The sequence below is a fragment of the Pinus tabuliformis genome, chromosome 1_1 (assembly GCF_031772625.1).
Source record: "Pinus tabuliformis cultivar Carrire ecotype Pingquan chromosome 1_1, CPIR1, whole genome shotgun sequence".
Classification (NCBI taxonomy): domain Eukaryota; kingdom Viridiplantae; phylum Streptophyta; class Pinopsida; order Pinales; family Pinaceae; genus Pinus; species Pinus tabuliformis.
The window spans coordinates 505,693,830-505,702,770 of record NC_142297.1 but is presented as its reverse complement, the minus strand read 5'-3'; positions in this window follow the sequence as shown (position 1 = coordinate 505,702,770).

The window sequence follows — 8,941 nt, the reverse complement described above, 5'->3', positions numbered from 1 at the left end:
GAAATGACCCGTTTTGCAAGAAATGAGTTTCTATCCAATGAGAACATCGTATAAAACGATGTTTCTTGATCGTCCAGTTTCTGGAGACATTTTTTCCAAAAACGTTGCCCATCGTCCCGTTTCTAGCAACAGATATACCAACTGTATGGTTGCTTCCTTTTGGCAGGACCACAATATTTGTCTTAATTTTTCTACATAGGCTTTAGAAGAAACATTTGGTGATACGCTTTGAATGGCTATTAATAACCTCCTGTAGTGAATGCTTGGAATAGATATTATGCGATTTAATATCCTCTTTAAACCATATTTTTCTGTTTCAGCAGCATCCTTTGCTCATCTTTCATACTCAAGCTCCAAAATAGGCTCCTTAAGTATTGTCTCCCAATTTATAATTGCAAGTTCCTTCGAATTTAATGCTTCATCTAATTGTTTAGCAACTTCTATTTCTAGTCTCTATGTTTCTCTATTTCGAGGGAACATGTCATTCAATTCCCTTGTAAATTCACCACTTTTATTGATTTCTCCATATGCAAGCATTTAAATGAAGTCCCTAAATCCACCTTTTCCATTTCACCTGCCATCCTTGCTTGGCATCCAGATTCAGGTTCTAAAATATCCACCTTGAAGTTTTCTAGCGAGGCTACAGTGGAAACCTTTGGCAATGTGACTGGGATGGCCATTGATTCCTCCCAAAAAAAATGTCTGGAAAGCTTCTAAAGATTGTCTTTGAATCTGCCTTTGTCATTTTACCTGTCATCATGGTTTGACGTTTACAACAGGTTCAAAAATTTCCACTAAAATTTTTGGACAGGCTTCAGAAGAAACATTTGGCAATACGGATTGTATTGCCATTAATTCTTGCTTGCAAAGAATGTCCGGAATGACCATTAAGCGATTCGAGCATGCCCTTTTGCTAGCAGAATTCACAGGGAGTTATATGCCTCGTAATTTTTGTGGGTCTTTTAGGAACCCATCATCATTACAAACTCACTACCATTGTAATTCAAACTTCCATGCGTAAGATGCTTGTTCCGGGATAGGGTTGAATGCATTTGATCAAGAATGAAATGTGCTTTAGTACAATGCTTAATAATTGGCATCAGTAGCAAGAAACATGTTTGCTTCTATGAAAGGGAACTTTTAATGTGAATATGGTGGTTTTATGTCATGGAATGAATATATGCCATGTTTTAAAAACTCTATTTCACTTAGGAGATTCAAGTAATTTGTCATCGAATAATTTACAAAACATAACAAAATGTTTGAATGTGCTCCAAAAGAATGCCTTTCATAAAAAAAAAAATCAGTAATGTTAGTTCTATGGTGAATCATTTCAAAAACATTTTGGAATATGAATAGTATGCTTTCCATGAGACTACTTTTGTCGTGGAGAGTCGATGCATGGAATCTAAGAAGAGCTAATCAATTTTAACTGATATGAAGATATATCTAGTGAATGCAACCAGTTTGCTAAAAGCCACGTGTGATTTTAACCCTTCAAGTCAAAATATTGAAGATATATATGCTAAACGCACTAATTGTGCAAGAAGCCCCATGTGCTTTTAACCTTTCAAGACCAAAGGATTCTTGATGATTCAATCACCTCAATAAGCATTGCATTACAAGTGTAGTGTAGTTGGGTTGAATTATGCGCACAGAGTGGCAGAGCAAGTTTGGTGTTCAAAAAAATGGCTTCAATTTGTTGGAGCTTTTTCTGGTAAATTTCCATACATTTCATTTTCAGATTGAAGGACCTTTCTGTTGGGTGTGGAGCTTGATTATCTTCTATAGTACTGGCATATTGGACCCCAGTTCAAAATGGGGCAGCAACGCCGCCCGTAAAATAATCGCTGCCATGGGGGGTCCAGGGGGGGCAGCAGCGACTTTTGGTAGCCCCTCCCTGGCGGGGGGTTTCGGGGGCATCACCCCAGAAGCTAAAAACAGCTGTAAAATTGCCTTGTAAAAGTATAGTAATTTCTAGTCAATCTGGGCCGTTCATTAGGCGGATGATCTGACGGTAGAACTTATGTTTAGTTTAGGGTTTTTTGCCCTAGAAAGCAACCCCTCTCTTTATGTGAGGGCATTGTATTTGAGGCTATGAGATAGATGTGTATTCGGTGAGCGAGAAACATAGAGGTGAGACTGTTAGAGAAAACAGAGGATATTACAACGGTTTTGTTGTAGGTTGTATCTCTTCATTTTCCTGGATAATAGAAAGGAAGGACTGACTGTTCGGGGTGGATGTAGCCCAAACTGGGTGAACCACGTATATCTGTGTCTCTCTTGTTTTTGTGTGTTTTCTGTGTTTATATTTCTGCAATATTTTATGTGTTCCATTGCTCTGTAATATATAATTTTCTAACACTTTCAATAAGGACATACCTCATATAGATACCTCTTTACATGGGTCTGAAATGTGATAGTTCAGAGCATACATCACACACAGTGGATATTTGACCCTAGCTTTGATATCAGTTGATAGTTCAGAACATACATCACACACACAGTAGATTCATACTCAGATACTTAGACAAAAATAGCAAATAATAATTTCAGAGACAAACAAATGGAGAAACAACAAGATTACTCAATCAAAAACAGTGGAACAGATAAAACAATCACTGGAGAACAAAAATCACTTTGCATTATGTGACAGGTCTGGACCTTGGCTTGCCTTCCTTGGCCAGAGAAAATACAAATTTATAGAGTCGGAAGAAGGATCTAGAATCATGCATGTGATTCTAGAAACTACTGGCGGTGTAGAAGGATCTAGAATCCTGCATGAATTTGGCTTCACACTTAACATTCTCCCACTTGAAACCAAATAAGAGTCATGAATCAAGTCACACTGAGTCCTACCATGCCTCTACATAACTCATGTTTATTTCAAGGTAGAATCTTAGTGAGAATATCAGCAGGGTTCCTATCTGTATGGATCTTTTCCAAGGATAATTGTTCTTTCTCGAACACATGCCGGATCCAATGGTACCTTAAGTCAATGTGCTTGGTTTTTGAATGAAATGTTGGGTTTTTCGCCAAGTGAATGGCACTCTGACTGTGATAATATAACACATACTTGTCCTGCTTTATTCCTATCTCTCCTAGGAATTGTTGCATCCACAACATCTCTTTACAAGCTTCTGTTTCAGCTATGTACTTTGATTTTGTTGTAGAGAGAGCTACTATTCTTTGTAGCCTTGACACCCAAGATACTGGTGCACCTACAAATGTATACAAATAACCTGTAGTGAAATTTATGGTGTCCATATCTCCAGCCATATCTACATCTGTAAATACTTCAAGCACAGTCTCATCATGACCAAAACATAAACAATAATGACTAGTACCCTTGAGATACCTCAAAATCCATTTTACTGCTTGCCAATGTTGTTTGCCTAGATTGGCAAGGAACCTACTCACTACTCCTGCTGAATATGAAATGTTTGGTCATGTGCATACCATGGCATACATCAAACTACCAACTGTTGAAGCATAAGGAATCTTACTCATCTCTTCTTTCTCCTTGCCATCACTAGGACATAATTCAGTACTTAGCTTGAAGTGGGTTGCAAGGGGTGTACCAACTGGCTTGGAATCCTTCATATTAAACCTGTCAAGCACCTTCTTGATATGTTTTTCTTGTGACACCCACAACCTTTTGTTTTTCCTATCACGCATAATCTGCATGCCCAATATCTATTGTGTTGTTCCCAAATCCTTCATTGAAAATTTGTTACCCAAATCTTTCTTCAATCTATTGATCTTATTCTTATCATGCCCAACAATCAACATGTCATCCACATATAACATTAATATGATATACTTTCATTGATTATACCTCTTCATATAGACACAATGGTCAGCTTCCAACCTCTAAAAACCATGTTCCAACATGAATGAATCAAATTTCTTGTACCATTGTCAAGGTGCCTGTTTCAACCCATAGAGACTCTTCTTCAACCTACAAACAAGGCCTTCTTTGCCTTTTTCTATGAAGCCTTCTGGCTTCTCCATATAAATTTCTTCCTCCAATTCACCATGAAGGAAAGCAAATTTTACATCTAACTATTCACATTCTAAGTCTAAAGCAGTAACTAGACTGAGAATGACTCTAGTGGATGACATTTTAACAACAGGTGAGAAAATTTCAGTGAAGTCAATACCTTCTTTTTGGGCAAAACTTTTCACCACCAGCCTTGCTTTATATCTCTCCTTCTTTTTGTCACCTTCATGCTTAATCCTGTACGCCCATTTGTTTTGTAGAGCCTTTCTTCCTTTTGGGAGGTTTACCAACTCCCAAGTTTTATTTTCTTGCAAAGAGTTCATTTCTTCTTCCATTTCTTTCTTCCATTCTTCAACTTTACAAGCTTCTTGAAAACAATTAGGCTCACCTTCATCAGTGAAAAAAATATAGTTTGAAGGAGGATACCATTGTGAAGGCTTATGAGGCCTAGAAGATTTGCGAACCAACTGTGGTGGTGCATTATCAAGTTGAATCTCCTATAAGGGTTCGTGCAAGATTCCTTCTTCTTGTTGTTCATCATTTTCCACTTGTTGTTCTTCACGCTCCTGAATTTGTTGTTCATTTTCTTGCATTGGTGGGATGTTTTCCCCCTACTCTTCAAACCTGTCAATAGCCTTCTTGACCTCCAACTCACCTATAGTCCTCTTGAACATTTCTGACTCATTAAATATAACATCCCTGCTTCTAATAATTTTATGTTTGAGTGGATCCCATAGACGATAACCAAAATCTTCATCCGCATATCCCATAAAAATGCATTTCATAGATTTTTCATCTAGCTTAGTTCTATTTTCTTTGGGAATATGTACAAATGATTCACATCCAAAGATTTTAAAGTGAGAATAATTCAAATTCTTACCAGTCCAAACTTCTTCAGGGATACCGCCATCCAAGGCTGTAGTTGGAGATCTATTTATGAGGTAGCAAGTGGTCCCGACTGCTTCAGCCCAAAAATTCTCCTCTAAACTGGAATTGGACAACATACTTCACACCTTTTCCATAATGGTGCGATTCATCCTTTCTGCGACATCATTTTCTTGACAAGTACTAGGCATAGTCTTCTCATGCTCTATGCCAAACCTATTACAATATTCCTTAAATGCATTTGAGCAATATTCTCCACCATTATCTGTTCTTAAACACTTCAGCAATTTGTTAGTCTCTCTTTCAACAGCAACATGGAATTTTTGAAATATTCCAAACACTTCACTTTTATTTTTCATAGGATATGCCCAAACCTTCCTGGATGCATTATCTATAAATGTTACAAAATATGATGCTCCTCCTAATGATTTGATATTAACAGGCCCAAACACATCTGAGTGTACCAATTCTAACACATTTTTCTTTCTGTCACGGCCACCCCTAAGGAATGAAACCCTTCTTTTTCTACCATATAAACAATGCTCACAAAGATCAAGATTATAGGATTTCAAACATGGCAATAAATTTTTACCAACAAGGATTTTTAATCCCTTCTCAATCATGTGACCCAAATGCTTATGCCACAAATATGTTGAATTTCCTTCTTTTTTGACAGCAGCCAAATCTGATTTTCCTATTAGTGCCTTCAATGTGTATAATGTTCCTATCTTGGGTCCTTTGGCCATGACCAATGCTCCTTTGCTAATTTTCCAACCTCCTTTTCCAAAGCTTATGGAATAGCCTTCATCATCCAGTCATCCCAGAAAGATTAAACTCATGCACATTTCTGGTACATGCCTGACCTGTTTCAACAATATATCTTGTCCATCTTCATCTTGATCTGGACATCTCCCACTCCAACAATACTGCAAAAATTATTATTCCCAAAATGCACTCTACCATAATCACCAATATTATATGAAACAAAACTATCTTTGCATGGGGTTACATGGTGAGATGCCCCAGAATCAAGGATCCAATCAAAGATACTACTAGATGTATATACACATGCATCCTCTACTGAAACAGTAAACAACACATCACCATCTGTGGCTATAGCAGTAGTCTCACCTTCATTTGTGCTGGATGACTTGTGATTTGTATTAGATGGTCTCTGATCCTTTTGTCCTTTCTTCCAAAATTGACATTCTTTCTTCATGTGCCTGGGTTTGCCACAATGAAAGCAGATGATCCTTCCTCTCCTTGATTTTGATCGGCCTCTCGATCTTGATCGCCCTTGCCAGCCTCGATCCATTCTCCTACCACGATCAGCTAGAGCTAGAGCTTCTCCTCCCTGGTTTTCCACAATTGACTTGCGTCGCAGTTCCTCATTCATTAAACTGCTGCTGACATCATCAAACTTCAGGGTCCCTACAGTTGTTGAAGTGCTCATAGCTACAATTAAATTTTCCCAGTTGTCTGGCATAGAACACATTAGAAAAATAGCTCTAATTTCATCATCTAAAATGATTTTAACAGAGGCAAGTTGATTATTAATAATATTAAATGCATTCAAGTGCTCAACAACTGAAGCACCCTCCTTCATTTTGAGATTATAAAGCTTCTTCATCAAGAACACTTTGTTTTATGCCGTGTTCTTCTCATATAGATCATGGAGCTTCTTCCATAATCCTTCAGCCGTCTTTTCTCCGGACACATTGAAATACACATTCTTTGCTAGATATTGGCGGATTGTTGCAATCGCCTTTCTATCTAGCTTATTCCATTCTTCATTCGACATTGATGAGGGTTACTTTGTTGTGCCCTCAATTGGCAAATACTAATCCTTCAAAATCAGTATATCCTCCATTTGTGATTTCCATAGGGCAAAATTAGCCCCACTCAACTTCTCCATATCTGTAATTGTTGTCTCCATTTTCAATATATTGATGCCCAAAAACAAAAACTCCACTTAAAAATAAAACTTTAATTATTACTCTTTAAAATTTAGTAATAATGACCTTCCTCCTTTTAAAATACCCTTTTCAAAATTCCTGCTCTTTTTTAAAATATACTTTTCAAAATTCCAACATATAATTATATAAATATAAAAAATATATATAATGTTTTAACCTTTTCACATTTCACACATACATATGTTGGTTTGTATACGTGCAATCTTGATAAAAAAAAATTACGAACTCCATGTAAAACACTTACGCACTCCACGTTTTAGGCTTCATGGCACGTTTCACCATATGCCCATGGCCTTTTTATTTCTTGCAACAATTGTCTTAACGTTCCTTAGCTATTTCCTGAACAGATCCTTTTCATGGACTCTCTTATTTGCAGCGATTTCCGATTTCCTGGATAGATCCCTCAACAACTCCAAAGGTAACAGCCAATATTTTAATGAATGCTGCCAGAGTAAGGCGATGGCACTAAGCGGCTTGCATAATGGATATTCGACCCTAGCTCTGATATCAGTTGATAGTTCAAAGCATACATCACACGCACAATGGATATTCGACCCTAGCACTGATACCAGTTGATAGTTCAGAGCATACATCACACACATAGCAGATTTATACTCAGAGACTTAGACGGCAATAGCAAAGAATAATTGCATAGACAGACAAATGGAGAAACAACAAGATTACTCAATCAAAAACAACGGGATAGATAAAACAATCACTGGAGAAGAAAAATCACTTTGCATTATGTAACAGGCCTGGACATTGGCTTGCCTGCCTTGGCTAGAGAAATTACAAATTTATAGAGTCAGAAAAAGGATCTAGAATCCTGCATGTGATTCTAGAAACTACTGGCGGTGTAGAAGGATCTAGAATCCTGCATGAATTTGGCTTCACACTTAACAAAATGATCTCGTTTTTTCTGATCAGTGGTTTTCCCTTTGTTAATAGATATGCTAAATTTCAATTTTGGTTTCTGACAATCACACCACTTAACAGAACAATATTAATATTTGTGTGATATGGAATTGCAGGAATAATTCTGATAACCTAAAGATCTTTTGTGTTTTAACTTGAAAAAAATTGATTGTGTTGTCTTTTCTATTTTGTTTTTTTGTTTTAACTTGAAAAACATTGATTTTGTTGTCTATTTTGTTTCAGAAGTGCATTCCTTGTTTCAGGAGGAATGCCCTGATAGTCAAGGAACTCTTGAAGAAGTTCATGCAAAACCGAAAATGAAACCACAGGTTTCAATCAAATTTAGAGAGCTATTGCTTATGCTTTCTCCCATCAAGTACCTAACTATGTTCAATGTAGTAAAGTCACTTGAAATTCATTTGTACAAGTCCTTGATCGGATGCTCTATTTCTGGCAGATTTTAAATGTTGTAGTCAAATCCTTGACCGGATGCTCTATTTCTGGCAGATTTTAAATATTATGGTCAAACCCTGTGCACAAGACCTTAGATGTAGTTTCATTACATCTATTATGGGTTTTCTGTTATTGGCATTCGACCATATATCAAATAATTGTGGCGTGTTTCATTACACTTTATGTGGCATTCGACGAGATATCAAATAATTGTGGCTTGTTTCATTACACTTTATGTGGACAAATTGAGGCCTTGGTGAGGTGGGGAGACAGTTAAGTGCAAAACATATACAACTCTTAGAATTTTATTGTCAATCAGAACTCTAATTGCCAATAAAGCTCTTTACAATTTTAAGATTGCAAATTGGTTCACATTGCAAAATTGCTTCACAGCACTGAAATTATATGTGGGCAAGGACTATCGCTGCGCCAGTTGATCTTGTTATCCTATCAATTTGAGGCTTTAGCCCTGAAATTTAGAAACATAATTGATAAGAGAGGGAAAAAACATAATTGATAAGAGAGAGCAAAAGAAACCAACAAAGCAACATTCATGGATAATAGATCTCGATAAAATGAAGAAAATGATCTCATATAAAAAAGATTTTAATTTTATTTTGATTTTATTTCACAATTTTTTCACATTTTCAACACCGAAAGAAATCTAATATCTTGATTAAATCGCTCGCAGAAATTGAATATAAAGGTT